Source organism: Phaenicophaeus curvirostris, chromosome 6, assembly GCF_032191515.1.
Source record: "Phaenicophaeus curvirostris isolate KB17595 chromosome 6, BPBGC_Pcur_1.0, whole genome shotgun sequence".
NCBI classification, from domain to species: domain Eukaryota; kingdom Metazoa; phylum Chordata; class Aves; order Cuculiformes; family Cuculidae; genus Phaenicophaeus; species Phaenicophaeus curvirostris.
Genome location: NC_091397.1, coordinates 45,014,433 through 45,039,764, shown reverse-complemented (window position 1 = coordinate 45,039,764; position 25,332 = coordinate 45,014,433). Strand labels below are relative to the sequence as shown.

The 25,332-nt window shown below is 39.6% G+C and overlaps 1 protein-coding gene across 3 annotated transcripts in view; it reads right to left on the bottom strand.

Moving 5' to 3' along the window:
• Window positions 1-25,332, bottom strand: part of TMEM108 (transmembrane protein 108) — a 169,684-nt gene that overhangs the window by 50,349 nt on the left and 94,003 nt on the right. The gene's annotated exons all lie outside the window — the stretch shown is intronic.

Below are 25,332 nucleotides of genomic sequence, written 5' to 3'. Positions count from 1 at the left end.
CAACATTTTCAATTAAAAAAAATTCAAATTTTCCATTGTTATGAAAGAAAACTATCTGAAAAATAGACCTTTGTTCCAAAAAGAGTAGATTCTATCTGGACTCATCACCATCCCATGCTTGGGAAACTCTTGTAGTGGTTTTCAGACTAGAACAGAGACATGATGTAGCACAGTGTAGAGACACAAGCTCTCAAAGAGCACAAAACTAACACTGGACCTCCATGCAGACATATTTGCTTGACTCCCAGAAGGGGTCACAAGTCACTTGGCTGTTTCTCATCTAGAAAGAGGAGGAGGGAACTCAAAACAAGACAGCACACCTGCAGACATTCAGACTGATCTGTGTTGAGGAGTTCTCTCAACCTCTCAGCTCTGTGGTGAGGAGGTCTACTTTTGCTTTGTTACCTCCAAATTTCACTAACATCACACAAACTTAAGAGGCAAATTTCTTTACTTTCTTTCACCCTAAGTAAACCCAAACCAGTCACTGGGATAGTGTGTGAAGTGAAACCATAATAATGGTCACCATTGCAAATTAAACTCAGTAATGGCAATGAGCAATTAAACAGTTAATCTTTTAATATTTTCTCTAGCTTAGAGTAAGTTCTTTAGATTACATCCCTTCTCCCTCTGGTAAAGACCCCTCCTGCATTTTCGGCCTTTCCTAGTATCTCCTCACTATGGACTGGTGGGTCCAGGAGTAACATAAGGCACACAGCTGATCTATTTCAACAAAACCAAGACTCTCAGCAATACAAGCTTTTTTTCATGTAAAACACATTTTTCTCTCTCCTGCATCAATTCCTCAGGGTTGTGGAGGAGTGGTGTTCAGCGTGGTTGGTTAATTTTTATTGATGTGATCTCTCCCTCTTCCTTTATTGGTTACATATGGGTGTGAAGTTGATTAGCCAAGGGAAAAGTGAAGTTACACATCATTTGTCTCTTCTTACATTTCCATTGATCAATCCATTCAACATTATCCATTTCCCATTAATTTCCTATTCGCAGCATACCTTATTTTTAGAGCCACAGTTAGCAAATTGATTTGCTGCTCTTAATCAGCATTTTCCATTTACAGCCTGAGAAGTGGGATTAACACAGCATACTTGCCATTTCATCTCTGTCAGTGATACCACACACAACAATTTTTACATTTGGCATGTTTTGCCTTCTGGAAGAAGAACAAGCTATATGAAAGCACAGCCTACTCGTTGGGCTCCGGGCCAAGTCTTTAGTGTAGGCACAGATTATAGGTCTTTCCAGCAACATTGACAAGGTGTGTAACAGTCTAAGGAAGCCAAAATACTTCTGTACAAAGTCACAATGCAGCCGTGAGAACAACACTGCCTTCAACCCCCACGTCTCTACCACACTTTAGACACAATGAAACTCAGTCAGAGACTCTGGTTATCCAAAGTTATTGCTCTAAAAAGATGTCATGAAATCAGGCTAGGATTTTTTTCAAAGCATCTCAGAAGAGCGTTTGAATGAATTAGGAGATAATCTGTTAATTCACCAGATTGTTCAGGCATAGTGCACACAAATGATAGGATAAGAAACATTGCTGTTTTTCTATTAATGATTTCACATAATGCTGCCTTCCCTCCTGAGAGTTGATTAAAATGTAATTTAAATTGCTCCTGTCTTAGAGCTTCATTGTCTGTTATCTTGAACTGAGCCATAGGCTCCCTATCAAGAGGATGTTTAACAGCAGAACACTAACTGATCTCCTCACTTTCATTTCATTGCAGAAAAGTTCTCAATCCTTCTCAGCTGATCTTGTTCACTACAGAAAGCTGATGAGCACAGGTGACAGCATCCAAAAGAGATGAACCGGTCAGTAACTGATAGGCTTTTTTTTTTCTTTATTCAGCAAAAAATCACCACCAGCTCCCGTTACCATCTTTTTCAGTGGACCAAAAATGCAACACAACAGAATACGATCTATTGCTGTTGCTGCAATTCTTTTGCCTAAATTAAATAAGTCTCAGTTGACATATATTGACTTCAAACAGGAATAAGCCTTATTACAACACATCACTGCAATAAATATGAGTCAGAACTTTCTGGCTCACTACGTACTGTTTAATAGATGGAAGCTATTTCTGAAAAAATGCATTGTGTTAAAATAATTGATTTGGAACGGCGAACTATTTGCTATATACTCTGATTTACATTTAAGCCTTTTTTCCCCTTTCCCTTCTGAAAATAAGAATGATTTGGCAACTAAAACCATTCCTGAAGCAGACTGAGTGAAAGTAACACTTCTACTTTCTTCATTATCTCAGTGCAACCACCCCATCCAAAAGACAAAACATTGTTATATTGAGCTCTCTTACTATACACTAATTCAATATCAAAGTCAATCATAATACAGCAATTGAAAACAATAAATAGAACTCTGTAACATGAATCAGTAAGGTTTGATATATATCTGTTTCTCTTTATCCCTTGATTCTGGTAGAAAGCTGCATATTTTTCTCAGTCTTTCACACTGAGTCCTAGCATAGTGCATTTCCACGGAAACTTGGCACTGTTAAGTCAACTACAAGGAGTAATTCCATAACCATAACCATTCCACCACACAGCACTGACGTTGATCTACAAGTATAATGTTTCTGATTTTTCTCAGTATTAGCGTGCTCCACAGAACAGCAATACAAAATCTCATCTCATTTCTATCGCCCTTACACCACTGGCACTTTTTTTCACTTGCATGACAATGAGGCAGCATGAAAAATTATAAGTTTTCTTTCAGAAACACTGTGAAATCTCAGAGAAACGTGCATCTTGAATTCCAAATCTGACTTAGGAACTTGTTCTTATTAAATTTCTTGGTAAACAGCACACAGACTTTGAATAAAGCTATGTCTATATAGGCTAATAAAGTAAGACTTGGCACGATGTGCGGGCTTGGGTTGCAGTTCTCCATATTATCCAAAGGCAACAGGGTTCCCAGGCATAGGACTAGTGCTGCTGCAGAGGGAGTATCAAACTGCTGCAAAGCACAGTGGGGAGCCAGCCAACACCACCTTCTGCAGGCTGGGAGAGTTTCCCAGCCTAAAGATGTCACTAAACCTCAGCAGCCCACTGCTTCATGTCAGATGGCATCAGCTCTCGAGATTTTCTCAGGCACGCTTAATTTACTAGTGTTGATACTAGCATAAATAGTTTGAAGTACTGATGAGAGACATGGAGTAAGATCAAGACCAGCTGGAACCACTTCCACAAGCGCATGCGGAGTGTAAACAAGGCTGGGGAAAACAGGACCTGTCTGAGTAATCAATTTCACACATATTTATACAAATCAAAAATATGCAAATTACTATGTTTATTTATTTATGCTACAAAAAAATAACTGTGAATTGGACACTCTGGTAAGGTACACAGCATCAGTGGAAAGTATTTTAGGGTAGTAGTTTTGCTGTATACTTGAAATACATTTCCTGATTAAGAAGAGATGCTATATTCCCAGTAGCATAATCAGATTAATAAAAAAAATTCTTTTGAAGAAGGCACAACTGAGCTGTAACACGTTATGTGTTAAAGAAAGCTTATAGAAGCAAAGATGAGAGAGGTAATCACACAGCCACAAGCGCCGAAACAAATCTGTATAAGGGTAGAGTCGTGTTTATGGTTGACAGAGCTAGTAGAAATCTGTTAAGAAGATTAAGTAGAAATATGCAGTCAGACAAAGATAAATTATCTCATTTGACATAATATTAAATATAAATTGTTTCATAACACAGAATGATGAAAAAATCAGAATTGCTGCAAGGGAAGTTGAAAGAACTCAGCATTCTACTACAATGAAAAAATTTTTTCCTACTCCTTCAAGACCTATTATGTAGCATTTCTATTTTAATCTCTGAATTTGAACTTCTGTATTCTACACTGAAAGTAGGATTTTATTCAATTATTTCAAGCATTTATCAAGTTAGCCTAACTGCATTTCCTATCATGGGCAAAAGGATTTGAAGAACTGTATCAAGAGGGATTTTGAATGTTTCATGACTTGGTTCTTCCATCCAAGTCTTCTGAAGTAAATACATCTGAAAACAAGAAATCTGATAGAACACAAAAACTGAGAAATAAGTAAATAAAAATAAATGTAACATGAGTCAAATGAGTAAGTTTTTCTCACTTGATGGTAATTATGACTTTAACATGGTCAGGATGACTTTTGTGTCAGTAAGAGCTGCATCTCCATTCATTAAGACTCTTGCCAATCCAGTTCTAGAGGAAAAATTCTGATCTTCTTTTCACCTTGTCCATATATATATACATATAGTATATCTTACTGGGGATAACGTAAGGCATACAGCTGATCTCTTTCAGATAAACCAAGACTCTCAGCAACACAGGCTTTTTTCATGTAAACACTATTTTTTGCAATTTTTCTGCTCTGGAATGATAATGGTTTTGGCGTGGCCATGAAGCTTGAGACTACGACTGGTTTGGAGTCACCCATCTCACCCAGAAATGCTGACTTAATTCTGACTCAGAGCACTAGAAGACTCCAGAAAGAAGCACCAACATCCACATCAGCAAAAGATGGAGAGCAGGAGGTGTGTTTCAGGGGGCTACTTCTGTTTAGCTCAAGTACCCATCAGCAGCTGGGGTACATCAGTGAGCTCCTAGAGCACAGGCTTCAGCCTAGTTTCATCCACAAGTATCAAACTGCTGCAGACTGAGAAAACTCCCTGATGTGAACCAAATGGCAGTAAGTGGGGACACGTAAGAGACTCACTTCAAAAGTATCTTCCTAATCTGAATGAAAATGCTGACCTATCCTAGACTGATAGTGTAAATGAGAACCAGTCACTGAAATCCAGAGTGCTCCTGGGCAAAGTAACAGGACATGAATTAAATATAGCAATTTGAGGTCATATTAAGGGCAGCCACTTATGCTATAGGCACCCAAGAAATAAAAAACCCCTGATGACACTACTTGTTCACAATTAGACGACTTTATAGGTAAGTTAACAAAGGAAAAGATATTGAGTCAGACATGAACATTTTCACAGAACCAATTTGCTTTGTGTTGTGTCTGGGAAGGTGTCAGCAGTGCAACACTGCTGGTTTCTGACGTCTTCCTATCTAAACATCTCAGCAGAACTGGTGTCTCTTCCTGTACAAGGTGTGGGATGAAAACCTATCTGAAAGCAGGCAACATGCACACTCAATGTTTATACACTGTTGTATGTACAAATTTCAAATCGCTTTGTATAGTTTTAGGCATGCAGTTCTCACTGAGTTCAAATGAGTTGCACATGATTAAACTTCCATGAACTACTTAAAAAATATCTCCCCTGGGTTTTAAGTGAAAACTCATTGTTTAAGTGTTGACCATTATTTTTTCTCCACTGAGATTAATTAAAGTCTTTAAGGAGCACAAGGGAAAAGAAGAAAGAGGACTTGCTCATCAGATTGATTTTTCTATGTATGTACAGCTAATTTTCAGTTGTAGCTGAGCTACACTGAGAAGTCAGCACACAAATGTGAAGCACACATTTGATCATGGACCTTAACGTAATTGATCCAGGTAACACTTCTGTACAGACAGAAATATCGATGAAATCTCAGGATTCAACAACGAGGACTCTACCACTTGCAAGAGAAACCACTGAGAAATCACAGAGTCAGGCAACGAGACACAACAGCAAAACCACTTTGAAAGTCATGAATACATTAATGCTTTACAAAAATATATTCTGAGATACTTGAAACTTATCTCTGTACTATTAGTGTTATATGTAGATCACTTTCTCTGCAGGATGAAGTCCAATGAATAAAGCAAAATGAAAGAACAAAAATGTTCTTCCTTTACTGTGGCATAAATGGAGGCAGATCCAAACTATGGTACTCCCCTAGCCATAACAACCATGTTGTTTTAGTCCATGTGAGGTTTTGCTTATAGAATTATACTCCAGGACTATAAATCAGTGCTGGAAAAACACAACTGAAGCAAAGCTGCAGGTTAGAAATCAGGATCTAACTAACCCTTTTTCCTCCCATGGGGATGATTTGCATGAGACTGATTTAAAATGCAGAATAATACATGAACTGCATGAGGAGTTTAAAGGTTTATAAAATATCCTAATGCTTTCTGTACCCAGACAGCTAATTTAGATTTTTCCTGTGGATTAACTCACAAGCAGTCCAAACTCATTTTTCCATTAACCCATCTTGATTAGCAAGAACCCAATTGCCGTATGAGGAGTGAGCTCCATCTCAGACATAGTCATTTGGATTTGGAGGCTAAAGTGCCCTGATTACTGTTCTCTTTTGTGACCAAGAGTCATTTTAAATGGCTTCACTAATCTGACGTATGGGTTAAATGGGGAGGAAAACCTTCAGTCACATCAGCTTAAGAACTAACAATCATGAACTATGTTAATTGATGTGTACACTCTCATGGAAGCCAAGTCATGGTCTTAGACAGCCTTTGAAGGGCTAGATCTCTTTCCTCTGCCTTAGATTGTGACAAGGGATAGGTAAGCAATAACAAAACCCTTCAAGTACCCAACAGAGGGGAGACAAAACAACAAAATCCTATTGAAGCGTAATGCCTGCTTACAGGGACATTCAATTAATCAGTTCCTGTGCACCTGAGGTAAGATTAAATACTGTCCCAGCAAGGTATCCAGTAATTTGTTGAGTACTAATTACAGCTCCCAAACAGAACACAGCAGGAATACTGTTTATCCATGAGAGTGGTAGTGTTTGTACACGACCATAAGATAACTTCTCTTGGGCAGAGGAGAAAACACTCAGGGACAATAGCTTCAAAGCTTGCTCCGGTGCTCTGATATTAACCCCAAGATCTTACAGCAGTGCTGCTTTCACCCATATAAAAAAAGCCCTTGACACATCAATAAGCTTTACAATATTTTGATATGGACCTGAATAGGAAATAATGTTTAATGGAGCATTATTTGGAGCCAATATAGTCATTTTATCTGATGATATGTTATGGTCTACATGAAGAACATACAGCTGGCAGCTGTTAACAACTGGCAAAGCAGAGACTGATATTCAGAAGCACTCCAAGTTGTTGACACAAACAAAACTGACAAGACATACAACAAATAACAAACAAAAGCTTGTAGTTTTGCTATGAAGAAATTCGGTGGCTTTTTGTCTTTGTGAACAAAGCCAAGGTGACACTGAGTGGTGAATGGTAAACCTCTCTCCATGGCAGACCTTCCAGCTTACTGTGGAGAACTACAGTGTTCAGGGAACTGTGCGTTACTGCTGCTTTTGAGTCTGAAATGCTGAAGGTCAGGAGAGGACCTCCTGCAAGAGGTGACGATCAGGTATCCTTCAAAAAACACTGAAATAGTAGAAGTCTTAAAGAAACAGGCAGAGCTTGGGATTCTAGACAGTTGGTCTTCTGTTTGGCTTTATTTTTGTGCGTGTCTGTTGCTCAACAGTTCTGTCAAAGCATTTGGCTCCCCTGAGATGCTTATCTTCTTGGAAGTCAAAGTTTGATTTTTCAAATATGTGCATACATTCAAATTCAGACATACGCCATAGATACAGGAATCACAGCTATGACTATAACAGTTGACAGGAGGCAAGGCTCAAGATTTTTTGCAAAGCACCTGAATACTACAACATCAGTGGGACAGCCGCAGAGTATTTTAAAATATATGACTATTGGATTAAATCGGAAAATGAGTCATATAATGCAGGCATCATTTTTGTTGTTGCTTATTTTGAGAGATAATTTCTTCTATTTTTATTGTACTCCATTTTTTCTGAGCTACATTTGTGATTTTTCTTTCTAAACTTTGCAGCAAGTTGAACAGGCTAGTTCATATTTGCTCAAGGCCAAAGTTTTAGGGGGAAGCTGGGAATAACTATCTCCCAAAGGTGAGATCTTGTTAAGGTGAGAAAAAGAGATTGTTTGGTGAGAGCAGTGAGCCAGGAAAACTTCCTTACAGTCTGTAAAATCCACACACATATGTATCTGTTGGAAATCATATGCCATCTGTATGGGCTGGCTATGAGATTACAGGTAGGGTCAGTATGCAAATTTGGGATGATTCAAAACATCCCCAAAGAGCAGGAGATCAATCACCTAAAAGGCTTGTCCTCAGTGAGTGTCCTGTTACACTGAGGTCACATTCTCAAGCTTTTCCCACAGTTTTTAATGCAAGAAAGTTTCTTGGAAATCTAAGTTGAGCCCTCCAAATGACAGTTTTTGCAGGTAAGAGTAAATGCGGCAGGTGCTGAATTTGCTCACTGAAATGCCTGATAAATTAATGTATATAAAAAATCACCTGCTCAGAAATATATGTTCTGGAATCTTGTTTGGATGAAATCAAACAACCCTGTCCTTTGTCAGGTACTGCCTGGCCATTTCACACTTCCCTCTAAAAATAAAATTAGAAAGAAATAACCTGACAGTGGAGAGTAAAATGCAATTAGTTTGCAACTGGTTTAGAGAGGACAATCATTCCACAAGGTGTATCTGCTTAATGTACCAGGAATGATGGAATGACGGAATGACATGGCATGGGATGGAGAGTATCTATACACACCTGACTCCTATTCAGGCAGCACTGTGATATAAATCTGCACTTTAGTCCCACTGATACCAAGGAGATGGAAATACATATTTAAAATTTATTGCTGTAGAATAGACTTTTTGTTGAGAATGAAATAAAAACAGAAAGTCAAAATACATATTAGGCAGCCCCAAAATAGCCCATTTTGCAGTCAACCAGCAGCAGGCACTGTCTTCTCTTTCCAGACCTCTGAAGGATTATGGCCTATAATATGATAACAGTAGCAGAACTTTTTCAGCTGGTATTGATGACTTTGCAGCTGGCATCAGCAGTAACACTTCCTTTCCCTAGAAAGTGGCTTAATAAACTGTGTTTGTGTCAGTGCTGCAGGGGGCATGTGTACGGCTTTGCCATACAGAGAACAACAGGCAGCATGAGAATTGATGACTCAGGCAGCAGAATTATGGTTACACTGAAGGAGCAGGACTACACTTTTCAAGCAGAGGTCATACCTCCCCAATTACTTACAAGTTTCAGTTCAATTAGCTAATGATTGTTAAAATGTCACTTCTAAGGCTTATGATTAGTTTATACAATTACCAAGTAACATTACAACCTGTCCTGTTCTCCTTTTTAATTACGTAGCAAATGTTCTGCTAAATATGTGGAAGCAGAAGTATAGACATATGAATCAGGAATAGATACAACCAGGTAAAGCATATTGTGTTGAGCCCCCAAATTATCAATACCTTGTGCTTTCTGGCAGGAGCAAAATGGAATGATGTTAACAATAATTAAAGCCATTAGGGTTTTTACAATGATAAATTGAAGAGATGAAGAATTAAGGCTTACAAAAGACATGCATAAAAGAGATTGTGAGTCATTTCTGCACACCGATAGTCAGAAGAGGCAAATCTAACAACCCTATTTATTCTGTCTGGGAATTCAATAATATCTGGACACCTGGAATAGAAAGATATGTGAAAATGGAGAGCATGTAGAAATAAAACTAAGTTGGTTATAGTGTCCTGAGCAGAAGGGGAGAAGGCTAGGGTGTCAACCACAATTAGTCTGTGTTATTGTAGAAAGAGGAATTTAATAAGGCTCAAGCAAGAAATAAACTAGCTCTATCTAGAAAAAGGCAGCACTCTGTTAATGTAAGCAGCGTAAAATGAAACAAGAATATCTTTTATCTCACAAAAAGAAGTAAGTCATTAAGCAAAGTTAACCTAACAGTTGTTCCCTAGGGAGCTTCTCATGCTCTCTTCTGCATTGTCTAGTATATTGGCCGTTCTCAGCAAGACAGTATCAGATTAGATATACACCGCTTTAGATGTTAGATGTACCAAATTGGATGAGCTTGTATGCTGTTACAATGCCAGAGCTCTTTCCTTATTTAAAAAAAGAAAAAGAAAAAAAGAGCTATGCACAATCAGCTTCTAATCATGCAGTTTTCAAAGTGTCCATTAAAACTAATGAATAGAGACACTGGGGAGAAAATGCATCCAGGACAGATGTGCTAAGCTTTAGACAGGGCAGTATATCAAACATGACTTGACTCTTCATTCAATACTACGTGGTTGTTAATGACTAACAATCAATAAATGTTCTTCAAATAAAACACCAGAGTGCTGCACATGAGATAAGCATACAACAAAAATTTGCCAAGAAGGGATGTACCTTTCCTGGTTATTACAATAACAATTGCTAATGCCTTGATTTAGACTCAAGGGACTCCTGTAAACTTTGTCTCCTCATTCTGTTGCACATATTTAGCTGAAAATCCTATCCGAGGCATTCCTAGCAAAAGGAGTCCCAAAATAATTTCAGCACCAAATACTGCAGTCAAAACAAAGAGCAGGGTGGATTTTCTTTATAAGTAAAAAATTCATATTTCCAATGAGCTGTCTATTTCACTACTTCAGAGAGGTTACAGAAATTTTTAACTTTTTCAAGAAATACTGTTCCTGGAAGATGTCTCCGTTTTGCTAAACAGCTTAATTCCTAATTCATATGGAAAATCTGAGGTTGTTGCTCATAATAACCTTCATTTTTTTTAAAAAAAGTTGATATATTTAGCACTTTATATTTTATTAGAATATCATGAGTTGACAACTCCCTGATTCAGAAGTTCTTGTTCCCTAAAATATGCAAGAATATTATATATATACATATATATTATTTTTTTAATAGACAGATATATTAATTTTCTGTGCTTCTGTACTCAGGGGTGTTTAAATGAAAGCCCGCAGATAAATCTCCAGCTAAAAGTTAAATGACTTTACCAGCTGTCCACAGCGGGGACAGGCTGTAGGTTGTCTATTATCTCATCTGGTCTCACCAGCTAAGTATGGTTTGGTCTAGTGAACTCTAAGATGACAGACAGCTAAAAATTGTAGGGTTTGGGTACTGCTGACAGCTGTATTTTTTATATGCTGGGTGGCACGCTTCCCTCCCTGTCTGTACACAGTGTCATTTTTAGATCCTCCTAGGCACATCATTTTTTCCCAATGAATCAGAAGACAGAAGCATAAATATTACTTGCAAGGGTAAGCTAGGGATTTTCTTTCAGTTTCCATCACTGGTAATAATTAACAACAAGTCTTTGATTGAAGTTCAGGACTTTTTCTTTCCATATTTACTTGTGCTGTAAGTCCCGTCAGATGAAGGTACTGTCATGACTAGATTTTTAGAACTCTGCTGTACTACAAGGTCAGGGAAAACACCATTGGAAGTGCAGAGATATTAGACAGATATCAGATTTTTGAGAGGTTCTGGAAAGTGAGATAGAGGCATGAAATTTACTTGTTCTTCCCTGTAATGCAGTGTGAAATATTTACTGTAATATAAAACTTTCAACAAGAACATACTCCAAGGGAGTACAAGAGAAAGACATCAACCTGCAGACACCTCCAGTGCCACAGATTATACTGAATGTCTGGAAAAGCAATTAGCACTCACTAACAAACTAATGTAACTCAGCATTTTGCCCCCACCCTCCTTAATGCTATGCAAGTTAGACCATTCCATAGCACCCATAAATATCCAACTGATGAAATCAAAACTGATGCATGCACAATACCACAGTCTACACCTGCTAGATTAGTTGCTGGGCTCTTGGGAGTCAGTATGTATAGCTAGGCTGTGTACAGCTGGGCTCCAAGTGCCCTAGCACAGGGGTCTCTTGGGGCAGCAGGCCTTTATTTTATGCTGATTAGCACCATATCACCATTTTTTTTTGATGTAAAGAGATGCACCTGCACTGTTTCACATTATGTTCTGCCTGCGTTATTTTAGCAGTATGGCCAGCCAAGCAGTTACCGGCAATATGAAAGCCAAGGGTCCCAGAAAGTTCCTGCTGCCTCAGGTACCATCCTCCTCCTCCTCCCACTGATGGGAGTTGCTGTTAGTGTCCAAGCAGTGGTGGTGAGCTGTGCCAGAGTAAAGCAGCAGCCCTTACTCCAGGCTGATCCTGTGCTTAGCATGAGGTCAGTCGGACCTAGGAACTGAAGTCTGGCTGCAGGGCAGGGATGCAGGGCCAGGGAAGCCAACTGCCTGCACCTGGCCTTTGCATGCCACAACAGCTCCATTAACAAACCAAACCTGTGCTTTTGCCCTCCACCTCACTAGTGGTAACAGAGCATCGACATCCAGAGATGGGGCAGAGCCAAGCAGAAGGGCAGCACTTCAAGGGCAACCATGTCTCCTGCCAACACCCGGTTTTTTTCACTTGCCTTTCCTCAGAGGCAAAATATCATAGAATCATATAATATGATAGAACATCAAAGAATATCTATCATAGAGCCTGTGCTTAGCTCATGACAAGGGCTGTAATTCAGCAGCCCGGCAGGAGCATTAGGTAGGCATGCAGGCATACAAAAAAACTCCTTACTGTTCATCCCATTGTATGGCCATGTAAGAACAGGAAAAACTTAATCCACAGTGACAGCGGATGCGGGTGAGAATTTCAAGACAGCACCTGAAACCCAGAAGCAGCAGCAATCCACCCAAAAGCTCTCCAGCACGTGTGCTGGAGCACATGGTGATTTGACTCCAGAGTTGCCATCCCACCCACCAGCGTATGCTGCTGCTTTGGTAACCTCAGTCTCATACTTCTCATGAAAGGGAAATCGGTGCCAGGCACTGGAAAGGCCTTTCCCCATTCCCATTACAGTCCACAGAATCAGCTTCTCTTAACATTATAAACCAGGAGTAATTATGGGCTGCTTGAGAAGCAAAAAAACGTGATTCTTTCAGGTAAATGGTGCCAGAGTTAACCCCACATGCCCACACTCAGTAGACCTACCAGTCTGCAGAACACGCAATTTAGAAATGCCAGGAATCAAAGATCCCTTCTTGCTGAAAAAGAAGCAAACCTCACACATTTTGGGGCTTTCAGGAAAATTAAATCTACTAACTTGGCATTGGCTGTTATTTAACCTGCAGGCAAAAATGCCAAGACTTTATAATTAAAAGTACTGGAATTTTACTGCAGGTATTGATCCTTCACCATGTGGAACAAGAAGAATGTGTTGACCCCACTATTCCTTTTCACAGAACATCTGAGGTTTGACAACAACAGAGAATGGATGTCTAGGTCCCTCTCCCACCCTGCTGCCTTCCAGTGATAATTCAATTTAGCAGCTATAAAGCAGAAGGTAATTATTTGTCTGACTGTATTTGGGCTTACAGAGACTTGCTGCCCTACTGTTTCAGAAAACAGCCCAAACTAAAATTGCTGGAACATTTTATTCAATATCACCAACTCCCTCCCATCAGCCTGGAGTGAGCCTCATCATTATGAGTCTCTTCAGGATGTTTCAAGTGAAAAACTATTTTTATTCCAGTTGTCAAGGAACTTCCCATCTCTTCTGCTGGAAAGAAGAGCTGGCATTACACTCCATAAACATATTCTTTATTAATAATATCAAAAGCTTGATTCTTCCACGTTTACACAAGTTGTCTGGCTGATTTTAATGGGAATGCTCTGCTTGATGAAGGAGAGGAGAACTGCTACAAAATAAACAAATAGTAAATAATAATTAAATAAAAATAACTGTTCTAAGAATATTGAGGTTTTAAATTCAGGCTCACATCATGCAATCTGCGTTGGGTATACTTCAATTTGGCTGTGCACAGAACAGCTTGGATGACTGTCATCTTAAATTGGAACTAATTGCTTTGCTATCTGTGTAGAGGAATTTATCTGCGTATGATTTCCCATTCCCTTGCCAAATTCCAAAACAAATTTCTTGAAACTCTTAGTAAGACAGGAGGTGAAAGTACATGGATGTGGATATGGAACGCTAGCTTCTTGCTGTAGAGCTAGCACTTGGTGCCAGGGACCCTGTTCTGGGTTGGCTTGTAAAGGGACACCATAGTAATTCTGGCAGACACACACATGGCACATTAGGCAGCAGTGAATCAGTTACTGGGAGTTTACAATCTGAGACTTAAGAGCACAAGGGAAGAAAACAATAAAATTCCACTGAATATATGGCTTTGAGAGGATGGAAAGAACCAGAGAAATGCCTCACTTTTAAAGTTATAACGTAGCTTCTTGTGTGCCTGGGATTTGACTTAAACTTGCTATTGCTTTTAGTACAGAAAAACATAAAACCAACTTGCCCAGTGCAATATATAAGCACCAATTCCAGCTCTGGAAGTCCTACGTTATGACTCATTACAAAGCTGTGCTCACTCTGAATACTAATGCTGACAAATTAAATATTATCATTTTAAGATCATCATCTTATCAGCACAAAGAAGTGCAACGTGCTTTGTCTCTGGCAGTAGAGAACAGTAATTATTATATATATGAAGCAATATATTACTCTGTTATTACAACAGGTTCCATAAGCATACATCTCAAGCAATCTCCAGCTTTGTGTAAAGAAGGAACAAAAGGAGAGATTCACTCCTAATCAGGTTTTTAATCAGGATCAAGTGATACTGTCTCAAGTATCAATAGTCTCAGAAGATGTAATCTGTTTACTGAAACCTTTAACTTTCTGTGGACAATTTCTGTAACACACTAGGGTATCAATCCATTGCACTTTACACCTGTACATCAACAACACACCAACAGTGGAACATGTGGCTCAATGTGAAATAAATGAAGCTCAATACCAAACTCAAAGTTATACTGGTGAGAAGAAAAGAAGAGATACAAGATAAGGAAAAAATTTTGTGGGCTTTTCCATGTAATTCTAGCTCTTTGTTATAAAACACAGGTTTTGTGTCCTGTATAGTCATGAGGTATTCGAAGAGATAATAATAGACCTTAAATTATTATTCCTTGGTAACTCTTAAACTCTGAGGTGTTATTAAAGAGAGGAGTATACCAGGGCTGGAAAATATGATATGGGAACATCTGGAGACAGTTCACAGAATGTAAAAATAGACTACATATCTTAATATAGTTTTTTTCCACTGCCTGTGAGCCTGAGCTAACAAGCAGTTTAATAAAACCAGTTTCTAATAGCAGAGTATCAAACTAATGAGTATGACTGTGCTTGGTCATGTGGCACCTAATACTTTGTAAGCATACGGTTAGAAGAAGCAAAAGTTCTCTTACAGTTACAGTACGTGCTCACAGGTTGTACAGTCAAACATCTCACACTCATATATTCCCAATGTGCAGAATGTGTCCCCAGGAGCCACAGCAAGACATCTCTCATGAGCTGATATGTAAATCCCTGTGTGTTTCCCTCTCTCTCTGTACATGCAAGGTCTTAACAATGCCTGTGACTCTATGCATATGTAGCACACATATAAAAAAAAATATAGGGTTTGGTTGGTAAGAGTGATCCCAAAGGGCCACCATGTTTAACTGCTATTCACAAACCAATACGAATCACAGGAACAGGGCAAGTCTGAGTCTGTTTCACAGAGGATGCTCTGATTAGATTTAAAATCTTTATTTTCTCAGAAAAGTCAACTGTGGCTTTCTTCAAATATGCTCATTTTGAGAAGCCTCCGGGCACACTCAGGTTCACACAGAATAAGTGGCTCCTTTCCTGCTAAACTCACCAACCTTTAAAGGCCTTTTCATCTGAGAGCACTGCTGAAGGGGAGCTGGCTTAAATTTTAAAAAGAAAGTCCACAATAAGACATTAAGCCATCGCATTGCTTCTGGGCACCAGCTCTGCTATGTTTGCACATCCCAGTCTCTACACAGGACAGGGGCAGGGCAGGGTGCAGGGATGGGGAAATAAAACAAAAGATGGGTGAAGTCTTTCAAGGTTAAATCCAAAATTTATCCAAGGACGTCGGCAGTGGAGTCAGTTATTCAGAACATTTCAGCCCTGCTCTGCCACATTTAAGCCAAGACTTCCCTCCTAGCTGGGTGTTACTCAGCATGGTGATGCCTCTGGCCTGGGTCAGCAAGATACGCAAAGGTGAGAGGCAAAGAGAATTCACACAACAAGAATAAAAATACATAAAACGTAAGGCAACTTTGACAAAAAAAGTACATGAGGCTGCAAGAAAACCCAATACAGCCGAAAACACACAATCCAGAAACAGAGAATCTGAACCTGTGATTCTTAATAGGATGAAAATGTATAAATCAGTGCATTCTCATCTCTTCCAGGGGAAGGGAGTGAGGAAGAGAAGCACAGAAGCATTTCAATGTGCTCAGTCTACCAGTTGAGTACTTCAAAATTATATTATATTATATTATATTATATTATATTATATTATATTATATTATATTATATTATATTATATTATATTATATTATATTATATTATATTATATTATATTATATTATATTCTCTTGGCTAGCTTCTAATAAAAATGATGAGCAGGGGAAAGGTTTCGCTGTAAACTAAAAAGGGGGAGAACTATACCTTTTTAACTGCCCTGTGGCAAGCAACAGCGTCCCACTATGTGCTCAACAGGCACTCCCGTTTCACTGTAGTTCATTCACTTTGGTGATAAGTACAAAGCCTCCCTTTCTGCATAGAAACTCTATTGCTTTTCTCCCTCATAAAGCCATAGTGATTATGTGGAAACAGCAGGGGACTTCTGCCTCCCCAGAAGATAAGCTTTCTACGTGAGCAGAGTGCTAATCACTTACACAGCACCTATCTGCAGGGCTTACACTTACTAAACAGTTCTGAGTGAAATAAAAATCAAGTCATTTACTCTTTGTTGCTTAGACAGTTTTTCTGAAGACCAGGAAGGGAACTTAATATAGGTTCAATCTTTTCCCTAGTTCAGTTAGATTTGTTGATAAAGTGAGTGAAGAACTTGCACTGAAGCACTGGGTATGGCCTTGAGGATGGAGTTCAGATCTCCCTGCAATCTTGGGAAAGCCAATTCCTACATCGTTTCAGTTTTCCAAGGCTAAATTAATGCTTTTGCTCATCTTCCCTCGGGTCAGACTTTGAATGCTTTAGGATCCAGGATAGTATTGCACATGTGTATGCAGTACAGAGTTTGAAAAATGAGCCTTTCTCCTGCTTGAACATAACAGGACTATTATTATCACTAGAAATAATAAACTACAGAAAGATTTCCTCAACTTTCATGCACTTGTCCCCAGCACTTGAGAATGGATAGCACAACCTCGACAATGTTGTATCTGAGAGGAACTCTTCTGGCAGGCATAAATTCACTTTAATCAGCCTCATTTAGCTCCACACATTGATTTCCAGTGGTTCCTGAAATGTGTGTTTGCTCTGTTCATAGGTGAGAGGAAGAAGCTTCCTAAATTTATGGTTTCCCTATATTATTCCATTACTTAAAGTGAGTCTAGAGGAGGGCCACAAAGATGATCAGAGAGAGGGCTGAAGCACCACCCATATGAGGACAGGCTGAGAGAGCTGGGCTTGTTCAGCCTGGAGAAGAGAAAGCTGTAGAGGTACTTTTTAGCACCCTTCCAGTACTTATAAAGGGGGCCTGCAGGAAATCTAGGAATGGGCTCTTTATCAGGGAGTGCAATGACAGGATGAGTGCTGACGGTATTAAGCTGAAAGAGGGGACATGCAGATTAGGTATTAGGAAGAGATTTTTTTATTGTGAGGGTGGTGAGACACTGGAAGAGGTTACCCAGAGAAGTCATGGATGCTCCATCCCTGGAAGCGTTCCAAGAGCAGGCTGGTTGAGGCTATGAGCAAAGTGATCTAGTGGAAGGTGTCCCTACCCAGGGCAAGTGGGTTGGAACTGGATGGATTTTAAGGTCCCTTCCAACCCAAACTAGTCTATGATTCTATAGGCAATATTGCTGATGTGGAGACTGTAGGGCTTCCCAGCAATCAATGAGATCTATCATATAAGAGATTAGCCTACTCACTACACCCTGACTCAACAGCCACTTTTCTATATCAAGACTTTTAGCTTCTTGCTGGCTGAAGCCAAAAAAGTGAGAACCCTTCCTATAAAACACTTAGTTCTTTCACTATGGAAAAAGGTTGCCAAGCACTGCAAAAAAAAAAAAACAACAAAAAAAACCTGGATTCATTTTCTTTGTGTTTTCCTTTGTACAAAGTGTTCTCAGTAGAGATGAATGTCTGTTCATGATCAGGCACTACTTCTTCCAAGAACTATTCAGTGGAGAGAGTTGGGGTTGTTCAACCTGGAGAAGAGAAGGCTCCCAGCAGATCTTACAGCGACTTTCCAGTACCTGAAAGAGGCCTACAGGAAAGCTGGAGAGGGACTACTGATAAAGGCTTGTGGTGATAGGGCGAGGGGGAATGGGTATAAATTGCAGAGGGGCAGATTTAGGCTTGATGTAAGGAGGAATATCTTCACCATGAGAGTGGTGAGGCCCTGGCACAGGTTACCCAGGGAAGCTGTGGCTGCCCCATCCCTGGAGGTGCTCAGGGCTGGGTTGGATGGGGCCTTGGGCAGCCTGATCTAGTGAGAGGTGTCCCTGCCCAAGGCAGGGGAGTTGGAACTAGATGATCTTTAAAGTCCCTTCCAACCCAAACTATTCTATGATTCTATGATCTGCAATACAGTTTAGCCACTGCCTCTCTGCAAAGGCTGTGTGAGATATAGTTAGGTAACTTCAGTGTCCCCTCACCAACTACTGTAGTTCTGGAATATTTTTGTCAGAAGTATCACTGCACTATATTTTCTCCACGGGTTTACAGAAGAGCAAAGTACACAGTTCACTTGCAGATATCCCTCACCTTTATGTTTGTAGACCACCTAAACAACAGGTTCCCAGTCATTGCTAGGGTCTGTAGAAGCTTTTGTGCTGGAATTAGGAATACTGAAATGTCACTGCCATTACCAGAATGCTATTGCAACCACAAATTCACTGTTGCTGTGTTGTGCTACTTGCTGATGCTGATGGGCATCTTCTGGAGGTAGCAGCCTGAATGAGTTATGGGCAAAGCTATGTATTGCTCCTTGTCTTGTTGAAAATCCTACCACATTCCTACGACAAATAGCAGTGCCAAGGTCCTCTACATATGAAAATGGGGTTGAAGAAGGGGAAGAAACCACAAGATTGATATTCATATGCAAACTTGCCGTAGAGACAATATTTTAATAATCTACAGTGCCTGATGAATGCACCATAGGGTAGTAGATGGGCTTAATGTATGCATGGCAGACTGAAATTCCCTTATGTTGGACAATGGACAAATGGATTAAGTATTTGAATAACAAAAAAACCTAGTATTTTACAACCGTGAAATATGTAGCAAATTCAACAGATTATGAGGTACCTGGAAACAAGCAGTTCCCAATATATAAGTCTTATAGTTTAATATAAATGACGAAGACCCAGACCTGTCATGAAAATACATCCTCAATAGTGGCCAGAAGCACTATGAATGATATTAGAGAACCCCTAATGCAGCTACTGATTTTATATATGAAAATAGCAAAAGAGGTGCTTATGATCGGTGATTTATGTCTTCATTGAAACATTTGTCCTTCAAAACAAACCCTGCAATTTACTGAAATTAACAGAGCCTTCAAATTGGAATATGTATTAGAAATTAATGCTTTTGATCTTGCCTAATGACAAATATAATACTATTGGCATCCTACCTCTTCTGCATAAAAAATACTGCTTGCTGTACTAGTACATATTGGCATACTCAGAAAAGCCAACATAAGAATGTAAATCTCTAAAGCTCATTTACCAGGGGCTTCCACAGTATTTTGCCACAATTCAGTCCAGAACTAACACAGTTTTGCATTTTTCCAAACCTGAGAACCTCTAAATTCAGTTTCTTGTGCATTTCAGGGCTGTCAAAATGAAACCATTGTGGCTTATAACTTTCTAAAGGGAACATTTTCTCACTGCCAAATTCATCACTATTTCCTACTCTTGCACAGATGCATTGTAGAAAATATGTTTTGCTTTGTCTTGCATGAAAAAGCAGCCACGGATGACTAGCCTCACAGAATGACTTAATTTTCTTTCTTACTATAGCTTTGACATGCAGGGGACCACACTGATCTGAGAGCAATCTTCCGCACCTTTACTGGGTGAGCTAGCCTCACCTTCTCCGCTCTCCTCCTCCTTTAGTGGTAACTTCCGAAGGGCTTGCCAGTTGCAACATGGGCAAGTGTGGTAGAAGGAGCACCTAGAAATGACCTAGAAATTCCAGGTGTGGGTCTTCCTTTGGTGGCTGTAAAGGAGCTACCTCTTTTGGTAACTCAATCCTGCTTGTAGATGCTGAGGAACAAAATATCTGGACTCATGAGGCTGGATAGGAGTCAAACATAAGTGATGTCAGCTAATGACTTCTGTGAGCAGGAGGTGAAGAGCTGAAGAACTGCCTGACATTGTGAAGCAGAGAGGAGAACTCACTCTTATAGATACCATGACCATGTGAAACCACGTTAGCCGAAGAGACTTTCCTAGCATGGTTGCCTTGTTATTGCTGACTGTAAAATAGTCTCTGGGTTCCCCCTTCTACCTAGTAAATTTTTTGCTTCTCTTTTAGCACAAGAACTGATGGATGCAGAGGAAAAGCCCTGTGCTGAACATGAAACAACGCCTCCTCCACTCTTTTTTTTCAGCTTGGTTTTCTCCACCTGTCTTTTCTAGAAAGCACATCTCATGATGGAAATTTTCAAAATGAGAAGAAAGTGCTGCAGGCAAAATCAAAATAGGTGATTTCCCCCCACACACTTTGTTTTTTCATTAGTCTCTTTTATGGCTGCCAGGGGCTCTCGGCAGCAGGAAGAATGATTAAGCACTGTTACAAAATGTAATTTTTAAAGTGTGTTTTATTAATATTTTTCCTAGATTTGTTTCAATAGCAGAAGCTTTACTGTGAGTTTTAGAGTTATGTTCAAAATCCATGAACACGAAAGATGTTGAAACTATGCAAAAACATATTGCTTTCCAAAGTAACATTAATAATGTATTTGTAGATACTGAGACCTGCTCTACACTAGTTGAGACAGAGTATGGAAGTAATGTATTCACAAGCACTGTGGATAAATCACCTCGATAAATTCTTCATGCTATATTGTAATCTCCAAAAACTCTCTGACTGGTGAAAATCAGCCTTGCTGATCAGTCTACAGTTCTCATGATCTTGTTTCATCTGCCAGTGACATCTGAGGTTGAAACAACTAATGTCTTGACACATTTGATACCACAAAACAGCTTTACTTCACAAAGTGAATCTTGACTGTTTTTAAGAAACACCTTCACCTCCTACACACAGCTCCCACAAGTGCCCCCTCAGCATATCAGATCACCCTTTAAACAGAAATATACTTATCAGTGCTTTGGTTCTCATCATGGAAGGCAGCTGTTAAAGCTTTTCAATAATTTTTAAATACTTAAAACACCTGTGAAATAGTTCTTCCAAAATTATCTGTGGAATGGACATACTGCACGATAGTCCTTTCATAACAGCAATAAGCATCATATTCTATTCACAGCTAAACTTGGGAGAAATACACCTCTATAAGCTCATGCATTACTTTAAAAATCAGCTGTAAATATGGCTTTGAAGATTTAAGTACCAAGATGAGCCAAATGCTTGATCTGAGTTTCACTCCCTTGTGAATGATGCTACCCAGAATAAACACAGACCAAAGCATCCTTTCCACTGGATTATGGGCTCAGCAACACACCGCTCCTTTTAATATAGTCACTGAACAGAAACAGAAACTCTTATCACAGCTGGCAACAATATGTCTCTAATCCAAAAAGCACGACACACAATATGCAGTTTGGAGACAAAGCAGACCATGTGCGATCTCCTTTCCACCACAGATAGAAAGCTTGAATCTCTTCAGCCACAGGACAAAGAGGCTTTACATTTGATGCCACGCTGAAAAGCATCACCTCTACTATACCTATAAAATTCACCTTTAAAGACTGAAGACTTCCCAGTCTCCTGTAAGTCATGAGACAGTGAGTAAGAGGGACTCTATGATAATTTTGCTGACTCTATCAGAATTTTGCTGCATTGTCTACAAAGCAGAATACAACTTTTGAATTAATTTGAGAGCAACATACTTCTACATCATTTATCTCACATTTGTGATTAAATGTGTTAGGACAGGTATTGGGAACGTCATAATCAAACATAATCTGATTTCCAAATAAGTATTTGGATTCACAAATTCATTAGGATTCATCTCCCAACCTCTGACATTTTGACAGAAGGCACTTGAGGGTGCAGAGAACACTCCCTATAGGGGATACATCCCTTTGAGGATTAAATGTAGGATTATTCAACCAAGAAATTTTATTTTAAAAGACAAGTACTAGGAGACAGATTTCTCTTTTAATTCATTCTTCAAACTTTCTGTAATAATCTGAATACTTCTAAAAATAAAAGCAGAAGGATGGCATAACCAGTGCCTGTTAATAGAAAAATAATTGGCTTAAATGAGGCACACACTCATATGCACAAAGAATAAATGGCCCAACAACTCTTTTGAGAGTAACAATATTTTTAGCCATATGGTATTTCTTATTAATGGTTATAATTACTAACTAAAAGCCAAATGTATGCTCAGCACTGCACAAAACATCCAAACACCGTTCATCCCTAACCTAAAATGTCCACAGTTCAAAAGGTAAGACCTGTAGAACAGGAGATACTGAGAAATGCAGTGACAAAAACAACAGCCCAAGGTCTCCCCAACATTAGGAGGCACACTAGGCCTTATTCTTGAAGCTGAATCAATAATGCCCCTCCTCTGAGAATGACAAAATGGGCTCTAAGCTCCTTCAGAGCAAAGAAAAAAGAAGCAAGGAAAAGGGAATGCATTTTGAGGCTTAAGAAGCAACACTGGCTTTGCAACATATTTTAGGTCCTTGGCAATTTATGCTAATTGAATGTAACCCTCAAGCTGTTCTTTCTGTGATGGGGGCTGCTCTGGAGCATGGCCAGCCCAGGCACCAAAGAAGTCCAAGCTCCCACGCTGAACTATGCTGTGCAGCTCTGGGTCACCATAGAGCCTACAGAACCAGGGGGATGGTGTTGAAAATTTTGATGCACCAATGAAAACCACTGCTGGAAAGGCATTTTGCACAGGTAGGAGTAACACACATTTAACTTGATGTCCTGTTTTCAGCTTGGTGCTACAGCATCCCCACAGCTCTCCCTGATGCCAGGTTTGCTGCCCTGCCTATTTCAAATAAGGCCAGGAGCAGGGAATAAGCACAGGAGGGGGCAGTGGCCTTCTCAGAACTGTGAAGAACTATGTGAAGTTCTCCAAACAGCATCATCACCTTCTGCAAGAAAGAGGGATATTTTCCATATGGGGTAATACCTGTGAAGGCAGGTACCTTGTAACCGAGAGAACCTCAAAAGCCAAGAACATTAAGAGATGCTCCCAATAACAATTCACACCAAGACATTTTTCTTAGAATTGCCTTTGATCTCTAAAACAGATCTTCCTGAAACAAGAGCTAGTTAAGCCTACACACACTGCACACCACTCTAGTTTTTTTCTGGCTCTATAAGCTACAAGGAGAGAAGACCTTCCTTTTCCCACAGAAACTCTTCCTCAGATGATGTACATTAAGCCTTCTCTGTCTTATGCTGTCTCTAGTACATCAGTCTCCTCCTTAGAGGCCACAGGATTTATATCTGATTTCTTGTCAGTCACATACATGCTTTGCAGTGACTTTGCAACTAATGGTCTCAGTCATAAAAGTCCCAAGGGCCAGGAAAGATGCATTGCAATATGCATAGCTGAGGCCAGGGTCCTGAGTTACTCTATCTCATGGATCACCTCTCTCCTAAGGGATTGGTCTGGTTGGAGAAAAAAGCTGCTAGGGTCCATTCCTATTAGGCTGTAGCAAGTACTCCATTCCTGCACATCTTCCTTGTCTGCTCCTGATAATCAGTCTCAGAGAATCCTCTGTCCCTAAGCACCTATTGCTCTTTTCTCTCTGGTGCAGGCTTCATCCTCAATAACTGTCAGGGCACTTCTGTGCAGCACAGACTGTAATGTGATTAACTTCATGCTTCACAACCTCAGCATTAAGAAGTAGGTCCTGGGGCAGGGGTTTGACATGAGGCTCTCAGGCATGTCTAGGGCCTTGATCAGAAACACAATTCTTCCTTCCTGAAATGGCAGAACGGAACAGCTTTGAACTAGGTGAAATGCCCAGTTGCTCTACGGAAACAACACTGCCAAATCTGAGCACTACTGCCGTGAAAGACATAAAACAGGAGATAATTGCTCTGCTCTAACTCCAAGACAAGGCTAAAGGGTCACAGGGTTTGAAACCATTTTCTTTCTCTTCCTATGCTTTAAGGCTCTGAATTAACTCTGACTATACAAATACACGTGGTTTGCCCTGCAAGCATACCGTTGTCCATTTTTCGTTGTTTGTTACCTTCACATTCTTCTCTTTGGCATCTTAATTGTGGTGTCTGTATGTTAATTCTAAATGCCCTTAGCAATAAAAAGCTGTGATACCCTAATGAATTTGTAGACCCTAAAGGAGCCAGTGACATCTAATGCTTTAGAAGATACTGCAAAGTCATCATTCTCCTTCCCATGGGATGCTAACTTCAACAAGCAGTGCTTTTTTCAAATTCATGAAGAATTAGAAACTTTAGATTAAAGTACTAAGAGTCCCTCACAGACAGGCTGCAAAGGAATTCCAGCCACAACAAAGGCCTAGGACTTAAAAAATTGACTTATAATCTGGTCAGAAATCTGTACAAAATCACTGTCACTAATACTCTGTGGCTTACTGTGAAAGCTACAATGAAATGTGATTTGAGGTCTTGTGTAAGTGCACAATTTTTCAAACTCTTTTAGGCTCTCCTGCAGCAACTCCTAACTACTGATGACATTGGTTATCAAGCTATTTAAGAACAATATTCCTCAGGGCTAAGAGGAAATTTCTTGTTTCCTTCCAAGCAATAAGGAAGGTCCATGGGTTAATGGCCACAATGAGATAGAGTATGTTGTATGGTCTGAACATTTCCATCTAAGCAATATTTTAGCTTTCTATGCAGAGCATGTTTTATTCTGTCACAGGACTGGACATGTACTTCTACTGATGACGGCAGTGGCTTGAAAGATATCTATGTGCACCAGCAGTATGGGGTAAGAACAACAGCACAGTGAATACAGAATATGCATGACCAGTAAATTCAATCAGCACAAGTGTTTTAGTGGGTATATGAAATACACCTACAGAACTGCAACGATATATGCAATAAGAAATTAAAATATCTGCTTTAATATAAGGAATATCCAGTCATCTCTCCCACTGATGCACTGCCACCTTCCCTGATTATCCCTTCACTGAAAGGATATAAGAAAGACTTCTTTTCCTTCTTTTCCCAGCAGCTCGATTTTGATATAACAGAATTAGGAAGCAATTCATTGTGAAAGCTACTCTGAC